The sequence below is a fragment of the Mesoplodon densirostris genome, chromosome 1 (assembly GCF_025265405.1).
Source record: "Mesoplodon densirostris isolate mMesDen1 chromosome 1, mMesDen1 primary haplotype, whole genome shotgun sequence".
NCBI classification, from domain to species: Eukaryota; Metazoa; Chordata; class Mammalia; order Artiodactyla; family Ziphiidae; genus Mesoplodon; species Mesoplodon densirostris.
In genome coordinates this window covers 31075461-31089494 of record NC_082661.1, presented here as the reverse complement: position 1 = coordinate 31089494, position 14034 = coordinate 31075461, and positions in this window count along the sequence as shown.

Below are 14034 nucleotides of genomic sequence, written 5' to 3'. Positions count from 1 at the left end.
AGTTGGGCTTCCTTGGCTGGGAATCTAGGTCTGAGTTGTGGGTTCTGAGATGTGCATAACTTTGCTGTTTGTGGAGTCGAAGTTCCTAAGCTCTTCCTTGGCATCGGTAATAATTGTCTGTTAAACGTTTGCATTTTCCCCTCCGCAAGGGCCCTCCCCGGCCTTTAGGCTAAACCTGTCTCTGTAGCTCAGGCCTTTGGAAGTGTGACAGGGAAGGGAATTAATATTGAGGAAGGGACTGCCATGTACCAGGTATGTCACTTCCATTCTCTCATTAAGTCCTCTGTGTGAGCCTGAGAAGTAATCAAGCCCAGGTTTCAGATGAGAAATGGAGACTTGCCCAGGGCCTTACACCACAGAAGGGAGGAGCTGGGTCTTGAACTTGTGTGGGGCTGATTGCCTTTCTCCTGCCTCTGAGGGTAAGGGTCTGGTATCCCAGAGAGGAGTTCTCAGAAACCAGTAACATCCTGGGCAGGAATCTAAGCAATTGAGGCAAAATTGAATTGAGGCAAAGTAGAAACTTTTCCAAGAAATCAGGGACACTTGAGAACATTAAAGTCTGTGTTAAGAATTCCAAGAACAGAGCCCTTCAAAAGCTGCTGACAAACAGCTTTAGAATTAAGAGGCTTTAGAATTCTATTCAATTCAACAAACTTTTATTACTGCTACTCCCGGCGGGGTGCTGGGCCTGGTGCTTTGGAGAAGCAAAGATGAATAAGGCAGGTCTCTGCCTGATAGTTTCTGGCCTTACCTTTAGGTCTTTAATCCATTTTGAGCTTACTTTTGTGTATGGTGTCAGGGAGTGTTCTAATCTCATACTTTTACATGTACCTGTCCAGTTTCCCCAGCACCACTTATTGAAGAGGCTGTCCTTTCTCCACTGTACATTCCTGCCTCCTTTATCAAAGATAAGGTGACCATATGTGCGTGGGTTTATCTCTGGGCTTTCTATCCTGTTCCATTGATCTATATTTCTGTTTTTGTGCCAGTACCATACTGCCTTGATTACTGCAACTTTGTAGTATAGTCTGAAGCCAGGGAGCCTGATTCCTCCAGCTCAGTTTTTCGTTCTCAAGATTGCTTTGGCTATTTGGGGTCTTTTGTGTTTCCGTACAAATTGTGACATTTTTTGTTCTAGTTCTGTGAAAAATGTCAGTGGTAGTTTGATAGGGATTGCATTGACTCTGTAGATTGCTTTGGGTAGTAGAGTCATTTTCGCAATGCTGATTCTTCCAATCCAAGAACATGGTATATCTCTTCATCTATTTGTATCATCTTTAATTTCTTTCATCAGTGTCTTATTTTCTGCATACAGGTCTTTTGTCCCCTTAGGTAGGTTTGGAGTTCTCCGGAGGGGGATGGAGTGGGGGAGGGGGAGGGGGGGCGATTCTGGCATCACCGTATTGAATGGAGTCTTCGGGTGATGGTCTTCAAACATGTTTGGGGAGCATTGCGTTCTGGACCCTTCTCTTGTAGCTCATCCACATCAGCATTTTCAAAGGCTTGAGAAGGAAGGACATTGCTTTAACTTTCTTTAGTCCAGAGGTTCCCAAACTTATTTGGCAATGGAGCCCCCTCCTCCCATGCTCTCTTGACGCCAGTAAATTATTTATTAACATCCTCAGAATATTCCATGGAACACATTTTGGGACACAGTGGGTGGCCTGGGGCAGCTCCATGGTGGGGCTGGGAGGCTGATGAACACATTCTCATCTTTTAAAATAAACTAGAATGTTCTACCTTTGGGGGCTATCGGTCTTTCTCACTCTTTGCTCTCTTGGGGAGAAGATGTGTCTACAGCTGCTTGGGTTTAGACTTGGCTGCTTTCTTAAAAGTGTGTCTTTTGAAACTGAGGGATTGCTCAGCCTTTGTGCCTTTTAGCTAAAGGGATCTCTTGGGTTGGAAACAAGTGTTTGGGGAACGTGAGTACGGTCACGGCTTTCATAACGTATGTAAGAGCACAATTTCCAACGGGGGATTGACACAGCCTGCATTTTAATAAGGAGAACATACTGGAAAACAACGGAGGAGGGGCCCTCTGCCTCCAGCTTGGGGGGTTTGTCAACAGGGCTCTGCTCTCATCTATACTGAAGTCACCTTGTCCCTGGTCAGAATCCAGGCATTTATTTGCAGGATGAAACTGTAGGTGGGCCACTGTTTCCAGCATGTCACCACCCTTGGCCTTGTAGCAGTGGCCTTTTCTTGGGGGTGGCACGTAGCAGAGCTGTTTACCCAGCAGAGCCAGTGCATGCAGAGAAGTGACCTAGATGCCTAGGGCTGTAACAAAATTAAATGCCTTCATGGGTGTGGTGCCATTTTTCCTTGGTGGGGAAATACCATGGTGCTGTGATTAAAAGGATACTCTTCCGTGTCATGTAGGTTTGGCCCTACCTTGGGACTGTCATGTGGCCTTTCTGAGCCTGGGGTTCTTCTATCAAACAGGGATAATTCCTGCCTTGGCATGTCTAGCGCTTGATGAATTTGAAGGCCCCCCTTCCCCGGGTCTGCCATTATGATTGGATTGTCAACAAGAGAATGTATGTGAGAAAGTTTCATAAACTGTAAAGCGCTGTACAGTAGAAAGGGTTATAGCTAAACTTTGCTGAGTGCTCACTCTTTGCCAAGGTCTGTTCTAATTGAGTTACATGTATTATCTCATTTAAGCCTCAAAACCCTATGCGATCTCCCTTAGGAGATTCTAAGATTCTCTCCATTTTACAGATGAGGAAACTGAGACCCAGAGAGGTTATGTCACTAGCTTAAGGTTACATGTAATGGAGCTGGGATTCCCACCCAGGTGTGTCTGTGCAGAGCCCCAGACCTCAGTTTCTGAATCTTTGTTGGGGCATCTCTTTGGGGGTGGGGGTCAGGGATCTGAACGTTCTAGGAGGGCACAGGGTTCTAAGGGCTTCATATTGTTTCCTGAGGTTTCTTGGTCAGGTGTCCCAGGGCGAGGAGTGGGGAGGGAGGAGTTTTCTTCTCACTCTGGCCCTGCAGGTGACAGTCCTCATCTCCTGGTGAGGAGGAGGTGGGGGGGTTGTAATAAAGGCACTGCCGCTTACTCTGCTGGGAGGTTACTGGTTACAGGAACGTTGATTGACCCCTTTGTCTTGTTCAGTCCTCACAACAACTGTGAGGAAGGGCAACTGACTCCTCGTTTATATATAGCTGGGAACGCTGAGGTACAGGGGAAACCTGTGACGTCACCCAGCTAGTGAGCTTCAGAGCTGAGACCCACGCCAGGATGCCCGCTCCAGGGCCTGTGCCTCTCACCACCACTCTGCATAATGCTGCTGTTTCACACCCACTGAAGGGCCAAAGGGGGAAACACAGCCAGTTCCTAACCAGGCTTGGAGAGAACCGGGTGGACCCTTTACGTATTGACATTTTATTAATCCGCAGGGTGAAGGTAGGTCTTACTGTCCTGCTTTTACAGATGAGGGAGTTTAGAGGCTTGTCCAAGGCCACCCAGCGAGGAGGGGGCGCCAGGCCCGCCTGGCTCCAAAGCCCACCTTGTCCCTCTACACCTTGGTCACCCTTAGGAGCCCTCTGCTCTCTGAGGCTCTGTGTCCACGGAAGACCCAGGGGCACTGTGTCCTTCTCCGTGGGACACTCGGGGGACCAGGGCTCTGCTCACGTCTGCTTTCCACCTCTTTCCTCGCAGCCCAGACCCAAGGGTAGATGGTTGGGGAAAAAAAGCGTAACCATGAAAGGGAGAAAAGCCGTGGTGGGGTGAACCAAATCATCTGCCTTCCACCTGTGATGTCACACCCACCAGAGTGTCAGCAGAGAATTTAGGTTTCTTTTTCCTGCATCCTCTTGGGCATTTCATGGGACAGAGTCATGACCAACTCCGCTTCTCCAGAATCGCACGCTCACACTGGTACCTCATAGCAATATAGAAGGCACCAGGCCCAGGTTTTTGCAGCAGAGATCGGGGGCGTGGTTGGAAGAGTCAGGCTGCAGTCGCCCCTCTGGGCAGAGCTGATGGGGCGGGACCGGGTGGTGGGGGATGCTCGTCCAGTCTGAGCCTGGGCAAAGCGGGAAGCCAGGAGCACGCATTCATTCACTCACCCACTCGCTCCTCTCACCACACTGTATGGAATGCCTGCTGCGTGGCAGGCACCATGGCCGGTGCCAGGGTTAAGAGACAGAGGCTCTGGAGCACGTCGGACTGAATTCAAATTCCAGCTCCGTCCCTGAGCCAGTCATTTAACCTCTCTGTGTATCAGCATCCTCCTCTCCAAATTGAGGACAGTGGCAGCGCTCAGCTCACCAAGATGCAATGGAGGATTAGACGAGATTAGGGACATTAAATTCTTAGAACAGTGCATGGCACATAGTTAAGAGCTGAATAAATGGTGGCTATCAGTGCTATTATTATCTCTGTCCTTGGGAGTTCACAGTCTGGTGAGACACAGACATGAAAAGAAACAGATAATTTCCTAATGACTCGGGGCCAGGAAGTGAGCTGAGTTTCACCAAGTAGCGGTGTCAGAGTTTCCTGCTTCCCTGCTCTCTACGAAATGCCCTGAGGTCCTATTCTGTGCTTCGCTCCAGAGGTGCACCCATCTGCAAACACTGCCGCCACCCTGAGCCCGTGGGGTGCGTGGGGAGGATCCAGGACAGGGAGCCTCGCCCCTTTACTCCTGTTCAGTTTCACCTTCTGAAAGGAGAGGAAAAAACGCGTTGAAATTGGAAACAGTTGCAGAGGGTTCTTTACAGTTCTGCACTGCAGACAAGAGACAATGAGATGGAAAATCCAAATGGCCAAAATGAATATATAATAGCACGAAGTTTAACAGCCTGATGACAAGCAGCACATGAAATGATAATCCTCTGGCAGATGATAAGCATTTCAGAAGTGATAAAGCAGAAAGGGGTTAGTGGGGTAAAGTTGGGGACCCTCACTCCCGGGCCTAGCGGAATTCCTCTGAGCATGGGGGTCGGGTCAGCCGGCTGGGCTTGGTAGGGGGCTTGTCTTTCCATTTTGCTGCACCTGGAAGAATCACCCAGCGGTGGAACTCTGTTCTCAAGTATCACCTGCTTTATTATATTCATGATCTTAAGGCCAATATTTCTCCAGGGGCAGAGGGGACAAGACTTTCCAGTGGCCCCCAGAAATTCTCAGCTTTAATTAAACTTGTGAGAATCTCACTCTCTGATCCTAATGGTAGAAAATAAACAATTCTAATTTTTCTCTTTTGTATTGTCAACCTATACCCAAAAGATCATATCTTTAGGAGCTAGCTTTACATTTTTAATTATTAAAAAATTATCATTTGGGGATAAATCACACTCTGTATGGAAAAGCTACTTCCTTTTAAAAGGTCAGGTGTGCTGGTCTTAGGATGAGATGGGAATGAAGGTAAATGTAACTCTTAGGTTTGCCTGCTGGCAGGACTGTTGGTTCCCTGAAGTGGCTGCTGTCGTGTCCAGGCATGATCTAGACACGACAGTACGGTTTAGCCGAGACCCTGTGGGCAAGAGGAGGATGAAGAAGCAGATTGGAGGAAAGGGAATCCAGGAGGGATATTTAAGTGAACTAGCATCGTGCCTGGTTTGAGATTTCCCACTAGGGTGATCTTGTCTTGGGGGGTGTGGGTTGAATGGGCCCATCCCCTCCAAGATATGTCCACGTCTGAATCCCCAGAACCTATGAATGTGACCTTATGTGGAAAAAGAGTCTTTGCAGATGTGAGCAAATTAAGGATCATCCTGGGTTTTCTGGGTGGGTCCTAAATCCTTATAAGAGCGAGAAGGCCAGATATCACAATCATGTAACCTGATTACACGCGTTCTGGTGGAACGCTGGGAAGCACCAGAAGCTGGAAGTGGCAAGCATTCTCCCCTAGAGCCTTTGGAGGGAGTGCAACCCTGCTGATACCTTGATTTTGACCCAGGGATACTGATGCTGGGATTCTCGTCTCCAGGACTGGGAGAGAATAAATTTCTGTTGTTTTAAGACTCCAAGTGTGTGGTAATTTGTTATGGCAGCCCTAGGAAACTGACACAGTGGGTACAGAACGAAGTGGTGGAAACATTGGTTGAAGACCGGAACCCATGAAGACCATGGCTCTCAAATAGGTAGGACCTTTAGAGGCAGGGTTGTCGAGGGAAAGAAGGGAATAGAGATCAAGAGCCTCTTATCCTTTTCCTCAGGCTGCACAAGCTTAGGCCAGGGGTGAGATATCCTGTATTAAATGGACAGGGCCTCTCCTGGGTGACCTGGATGGTCAGGTGGTGACTTCTGTTGATTCCTGCTTCTCCATCCTTTCAGTTGTGTCTACCTGGCTTGTCGTGGTCACAAGGAAGAGATTTGCCCGGGTGACTTAAGGATGCTGAGAACGTAAAGTAACAGCAATATCAACTCAGCAGCAGCCGACTCTCCCTGGAATCTAGTGCTTCAACCAGATGTGTCAGCAGCTATAGGGCTTTGGGACAGTGCTGGGGGCTGCCCAAGTCCCTGGGACACTTCTGAGATCAGAGCCCCACGTCTGGGCATCTGGAAGGGGTTTTCTGACCTTCATGGCCCAGATTCCTGCTCACCCCTGCTCAGTATTCTCATCCCAATTCTTGATTTTTTTCTTAAAACTTTGGTACCTACTGCTCCTTGACTGCTGGGCAGCCTCAGGAAACAACAGCATGAATGAACAAGCAGCAAACAAATATGAAAGAGAAATCGCACACACAGTCCATCTCAGCTTGGTAGCTTTTTTTTTTTTTTCTTCTAGGACACGTGTGTTTGTGGTTACATATTATACTGCACACATTAATATAGTCATATTTTCTGCTAGTAAAATTGCTGCTGGCTCATATAATGGGATTAAATATGTCAGTATTTCATGGTGTTCCGCAAAGAGCCCCATGACTTCCAGGTGCTCAGCCACAGGGACAAGTCTGAGAACAACTGATCTATAATAAAGGGTAAAATCATTGAACACACAGTAAGCAGGATGCTTGAAAGAAGCCATTTGTCACTAACCCATCAGCATTCTGGGAGGTGGAAACTGAATACGGGTACAGGCAAACTGACAAATGTAAGTTATTTAAATTTTTCAAAGAGTATTTGATTAGACTTCATGTCTAATAGAACTGATACGAAACCCTTTCAAAGACCTCTTTTGGCCTTCAGAGCCACAGAAAATCAGTCTCATGATTTCAAAAGCCAAACATAGCCTCATGACTTCCTGGCCACACTTTGATTTGTTGGTCCCAGCCAGTCCATGCAGATAGATGCTGTATGTGTAGAATCCACATCACAGGCACTGGTCCCCAACCTCACAGTCCACACACCCCACCTCTCATTCTTGATTTAGAAAGCACCCTCCAGAGAAGGGAATCTCCTGGGATTAAGGCCATTGTCTCCTTGACCTGCATTGTATTCTACTGAGCTATCAGATAAAACTCAGAAAAGGGACCTGGAGGCCCAGCAGTTATTGTTAAGAAGACATTCTGTAAAGGCCAAGAAGCCTGGACGTTGACTGACCTCTTGCCAGAAAGCACTGCTCTCCCTCTGAACCCAGAAGTGGACTAGCCACAGGGCAGTGTGGCATGTGTCTTGGTCCCTGGCCACGCCCACATCAGAGTCAGTTCAAACAGGAAGTTTCTGGAAGACCAACGGGGTAGTGATTTGGACTGCAAAGAACAGAAAAATCAACAGAACAATTAGACCATGCAAATTAGACCATGCAAGTAATAAAATTCTTGTTTTATTAATATTAGATGAGGATGAGAAAGAAGAAGATGGTTTAGTAAAAGCAAGTAAGCAAGTGATACAATTTTGACTTAGAAAGGGTGACTTGAAATCAAGCGGACAAAAAATATTCTTTTGTAACCTGGAGTAGATTACAAGAAAGCATACACAGAAAACAGCTAAAAAAAAAAAAAAAAAGATTCAGGAAAATCCCTCTTCAATGGATTCACAATTGGCTCTTACAGAAAATTATGAGTTTAGGGCATGTTGTTCATTCAGTTATAATGTATTCAGTCCCTACCATGTATCAGGTCCTGTGCTGGGCCCTGGGGAAACAGCCGTGCAGAAGGCAGACACTGAACTCCCTGATGGGAATCCAGGAAGAAAGGTGGTAATTACAACATCAGGTGTAATGATGGCAAGGGTCATGATGGGAAACCCAGCGTCTGAACAAAGGAGGGGCATCTCCCCTAGGCAGGGTGGATAGGCATAGGGGTATCCGTCTCCATGGTCACTGGTACAGACGGAATCCTGCCTTACATGGCCCTTGGTGGCATTTCTCACACTGGGCCACACCATGCCCCTCGCAGAGGAGCTACCAGAAGCACAAATGGTTTTGAAAGCATTTTAGTGACTGGGCCCATTCATAATGCAGCTCCAGAAGCCCCAGAAGCTTAGACAACAGGTAGCATGATGGAGTCTGCTCTATTACAGATATTTGATCTTCTAAAATGGTATTACCATAAATAATAGTTGCTGCCCTGAAAAGCTTCAAGCTCACAGTTTTTTTTTTTTTTTAACATCTTTATTGGAGTATAATTGCTTTACAATGGTGTGTTGGTTTCTACTGTGTAACAAAGTGAATCACCTATACATATACAGACAACTCCATACCTCCTCCCAAGCTCACAGTTTTAATTTCCTGCACTAGGAGTTAATGAAGAGGATTTCAAAGTGCGCTCTCCGGGGACAGGGTTTCCTGGCAGGTCCAGTCTAGGCCCTGCGGGGGGGAGGTTAAATTCAGATCAGGAGGTGCCTGCTCTCAGTGAGGGAGATGGGCAGGCTGGGAGTGTGAAACTGCAGGTGTAGATGTAGAAGCCCGTGCTGGGGGCCCGAGGAGACAGAGACCTGTCCTGGGGGTCCCAGGAAAGTGGAGGAGGCTGCATTTCATCCAGGCTCCCAGAGAGGAGGTAAAGCATTTCGGCAGAGCCAGGGCTGCTTCTGATTCGCTGGATGGCCTCAGGCAAAATACAAGGTTGCTCCCTGAGCACAATGCAGATAATCGCCACCCTACCTTCTAGGTGAACTTGCCAGGGAAGGTGTGCCCGTAGCGCAGTGTCCTGCATGGAGTAAGCGCTCAGGAGGGCCTGGCCGACAGCACTGCTGCTCCCGCCTGGTGAGCCCAAGTTAGATCCCACAAGAGCAGCTGCTGCGGATGCTCATGGACACCTGTGACCTTCAGGTTAGGCTCCAGCCCCCTCGGCCTGGCCCACAAGGCCTTTCGCGAGCTTGCCCTCTCCTCTCCCATCCTGACCTCCTTCCTCACTGCTGGTAAGGTCCCAGCCAGACAGCTTGCAGTTGCCCATCACGGCCACACAGGCCACACTGTCACTTGCCCTACTGCTCTGACTGGGGGTACGCTTGCCTCCAGGCGTCTCCGGCCTGGCTGGCCCCTTCGGGTCACCATGTTTTAAGTGCTCCTGCCTTCTCCATGAAGCCGAAGCCCCCCTGACATGCAGGCGCACCTGCTGCCTCTCCTTCGGCTCCTGTAGGCCCTGTGCCCGTGAGAAGCTTGTCGACTGCCTGCTTGTCCACGTGGCTGTGAGCGTCTGGCTAGGATGAGGCTCACTCACCTCTCTCTCTCCAGGGCCTGGCTTGGTTGGTGGTGCTGAGTAAAAGTGTGTTGAACAAATGGATAAATTACACAGAGATTCACAATGGCTAAAGGATTTTCACCCCTGATGTGCTATTTGTTCCACCAAAGCCCCTGGGAGCATTATGGTACCTCGTAGAGGCTCAGAGAGGTTAAATGACTTGTCCAGAGTTACCTGGCAAGCTAGCAGCATGAAGCGGCCCCAAGGCAATTCTGAGTGACTATAGAGTATTCCAGAGTCGGGGTCGTCTAAGTATGGAGCAGGGCATCTCTTCTGACTCTGGCTGATTAAGAGTTAAGACTCTGGCTCCTACAGAAACCTGAGTCCCAGGCCTCCGGTAGTTCCAAGTCATTGCAGGGTGAGCTGGGAGTGGAGGGGCTCTTCCTGGAACTGGAAGCCACCACGAGCCCCCAGAGTCACTGGATTCTATAACAGTGTGCTTGAACCTCGAGAGGCATTCTCTTCCAAGTGCTTACAGCCCCATTTACAGAAGAGGAAATTGAGGCAGAGAGAAGTTCTGTCACCTGCTAAAGGTCACACAGCTAGTAAGTGACCGAACTTGGCGAGGAACCCAAGCTCTTAACCACTGCTCATTTCCCTCGGTCTTGGACACAGAGATCATGTCAGGGCCTAAAACAAATCTAGCTCCCAGGATGGCTGGTGCTGATGATTTAAAGGGCCCAGCAGTGCTTAATCTTCCTGCCGGACTCCATCATTTTAGTAAATGTTGAGATTTAAGAGCTCATAAAACTGAGCTATGACAGTGCCCTGCCAACAGCTCTGCATGGGGCTCTCTAGCCTGGGCTGCACCTGACCCAGCGGTCCCAGCCTTGTCCCAAGTCACCCTGGGAGAGTTCTCTGGCCGATGAAAGCTGCCAGGCTTCTTGAGTCCTCAAGAGGCCCATCAGGTTGTTTATGTCTTCACTGGGGCTGGATTGACATGTGGCGTGGCAGGGTGCACGGTGACAGGCTGAATTCGTAAATTGTTCAGGATTCTGGCAGCAGCAGCAGCAGCAATCCTGGGCAGGCATCTGGGTTCAGCCTGGTCACAAAGGCAAATGCACATGGACGAATCAGCTGCCGGAGGACCATCTTGCTGTGGCCACCGCGAGACAGAGGTTACTCACGCCTGTAAAAGCAATTCTGTGGCTACCAGGAGTCCTCCTCCTAATCTGCCTCTGTGGTGGTTTTCTTCCAAAGTCTAGGGTCCATGTCACCAACCTATACATTCTCCAGCCACACGTCCAACACCTGGCATGGTCCTGTCATGTAGTAGGTGTCCAGTCAATGGGTATTGGATGGAGGGAGGGAGGAGGGAGGGAGGGAAGGAGGGAAGAATAGACTGAAGCAGGAAAGGAAGTGAGGACGGGATAAACTGACGATTTAAATGTCCCCAATTCTTCATACTCTTCTGTATCCACACCTTTCGCAATGTGACTTTCAGCTCCTCACATGAAGAGGCGGAGGTTTTTCCTCCCCCATCCCTTGAATCTGGGCTGGCCTTGTGACTGGCTTTGGCCAATGGAATGCAGTGGAAGTGATAAGCCAAGACTTCAAGACACCTTGTGCGTTTCTGCTTTTTCTCTTGGAACTCTGTTAAGCGGCTGAGCGAATAAGCATGAGCTGGCTTTCCGGGTGATACGAGACACATGGCCCAGTCACCCCATCACCTCAGCCTACAGCCAGCCAACCACCATCATGTGTGTGAAGAGCCTCCAGCTGACACACCAGCTGATGGCAGATGCAAGACTGAGCCAGTCGAGGTCAGCCAAGCCTGGTTTAGATCTGCCCAGCTGACCCGTGGTCTCGCGAGCAGTAATAAATGCTTGTTGCTTTAAGCCATTTAGCCGTGGAGTGGCTAGTTATGTACGCATAGCTGATGCAGTGTAGGTACTCAGGAAATGATGCCTTTTAGGTTCAGCATAGCTGCCACCTCCCATCTTTCTTTCCCCTTTTGTGCTGTGCCCTTATCTCCTGTCACACCCTAGCCAGAAACTTCTGGTGTGTTAGCCAGAAACTTCTATCCCATGTTTGGACTTCTGTGTCTGAGATGCTGGGCAAGCTCTTTCAATTCAGTTCAACCAACAGCTTTCGTGGAGTGCCCACTGTATAAAAGACATCCTTCCAGCTCCTATGGAGATAGAGAAAAACAACCTATGACTCTTGCCTTTGATAAGCTTCTAGCAGCTGTAAGAATAGCAATATTCAAATAACTGATATCTGCACAGTTCCTGAGGGTATTCAAAGCGCCTTCACACACAGCACATATGTGAGCTTACACTTTGGGGGGTGACACAGCAGGCTAGATGCCGAATCAGCTATTACTGAGTGCCTAGTGTGTACACAGTGCCATGAGAGATGCTGGTGAAAGAGAAACAAATGGCCCAAGATCACTGTAAAGATTCATATTTCTCGAAGTGTTTGGTGTGGTTGAGTCCACCCCCTTTTCGCATGCATCCGGGCTTGGTTGAGGAAACGGAAATGCTGAGCCAAAGATCACAAGGAACAAATGTAAAGCTCCACTTTTACATTAAAAAACAATCAGTGTTGCAAGCACAGGTCAGGGGAGTCATGGCTTACCATCAAGTCCCGGAGAGGAAGCTGTGAAGAGGCTTTAGTTGTCAAAGCTACAACTGGAAAGCCAATTCAAATGCTAGATTACAGAAGCAATCTAAATTCCTGATGGTGGGGGACAGGGAGAGCTGCTGGGCTGCTCAGACCACAGGTAGAAGAAGGCATCCCAGGCTGGGCTCTACATTCTAAGGAGCATATTAATACACCAGGGTGTGGTTCAAGGGAAATGACCGAGATGGAGAAGAAGCAGGAAACCACGCCTGGAATGTTTGAGCGAATATGGGCTATTTAGCCTGGAGAAGAGTAGGCTAAGGAAAGATGGGAGGGCAGATTCAGATGGTTGAAAAGCCTGCTGCGTTTAAAAGGTCTGGTCTTTTCCAGTGTTGTCCAAGAGGTGCAGGGTGAGGAATGGTAAAGGGACACATTTCAGTTCAACTTGAAAAATAACTATCTAACATCTTGACCTGCCCTCCCATCAACGGAACAGGCTCTTCCTCTGTAGATCTGCAGTCTCCATCGACTAATGGTTGCTGGAAAAGCATTCCTAGGTATGGTAGGAGTTTGGATTCAATGACCACTAAGGTTCCTTCCACCTCTGAGTTTCCATGAAGGGCTCTGCAAAAGTAGAGTCTTCTAAGCCCCCAAGGTCTGCAACGCTCTTTTGTAAAGATAGCTAAGAGGAAGGTCAACGTGGAATGATGCTTCCATCAGCACATTGGCCACTGGTGGCTGCTGAGAAAGCCTGGGCCCCTCTTTTCATCATGATGAGTGGCTCGTCTCTCCCAATTAAAGGGTGCAAGAAAATATAAAGCCACCGTGTTAACCAGAGGGAACTGGAGAGGAAGACAGACAAGGGAGGGAACTAACAAGAAACACCAAGCCAAAGGTGTGGTCAGAATAACAGGGCTGCTGCACGGAGACGGATCGGCCGGGCAAAGGGCTGTGGAGGGTGCAGTGTTCACTGGCTGCAGGCTTGCTGCTCTGGGATGATGATGTTGATGATAATAGTAATAATAGTTAACATTTATTGAGCACTTACTTTTTGCCAGGGACTATGCTTTACAAATATCTCATGGTAAACCTCACGACGATCCAATGTAGTAGGTGCGCTTGTTATTTCTATTTTATAGAAAAGCAATTAAAGCACAGAGAGCTTAAGGAAATTCTCCAAGGTCACACAGCCAGGAAGTGGCAGAGTTTGCATTTGAACCTAGATCTTCTGACTAGAGCCTGCACTCTTCTCCTCTTCCCATTCACATCTTCTCTATCTGTCTTTGTAGCGCTAGAGGAGGGCCATGTGTTTGTCTTTCAGTCACCTGCAGTCCCCAGGGTGTGATGGGGTGGTGTCAAGAAACATTTCAAGAGCGCTGAGCAATCCCACTACCTCAATATATTGATTTCTCCTCCGGAATGAGACAGACATGAAAGATGAGTTCTGCCTCGTGGCATAAATGAGCTCTGTGCCCTTGGGGTTTTGTCCGCTGTGCCGCCCCCTTGCTGTGCAGCCTCCTTGCTGTGCAGGTGGGGGAACTGCCTGCAGCAGAGCCGTTGCTTTAGATCGATTCATGACTGGTACGTGGCAAATGCCGGGACAAGAGCTTCCACGTCGCAAGCTGGATGAATGGCAGAGCGGAGCCAAGCAGAGGGCAATGCAATTTACAAGGAATCTTAGCAACCAGGCAATGGGAAATAAACCAGAAAATCACCGAGGAAACTCAGCGGAGCATGAGCTAAAGGAATTGCAGGATTTGTGAACCAATTTACAGCCCTCAGAGAAGAGGTGAGAGAGACACAGGGCAGCTCCGAAAGACAGAAGACTGCGAGGCTGTCACGCGCCCAGACCTGCCGAAAGGCAGTGAGAACACACGTCTCTGCCGAGAGACAGCTGGG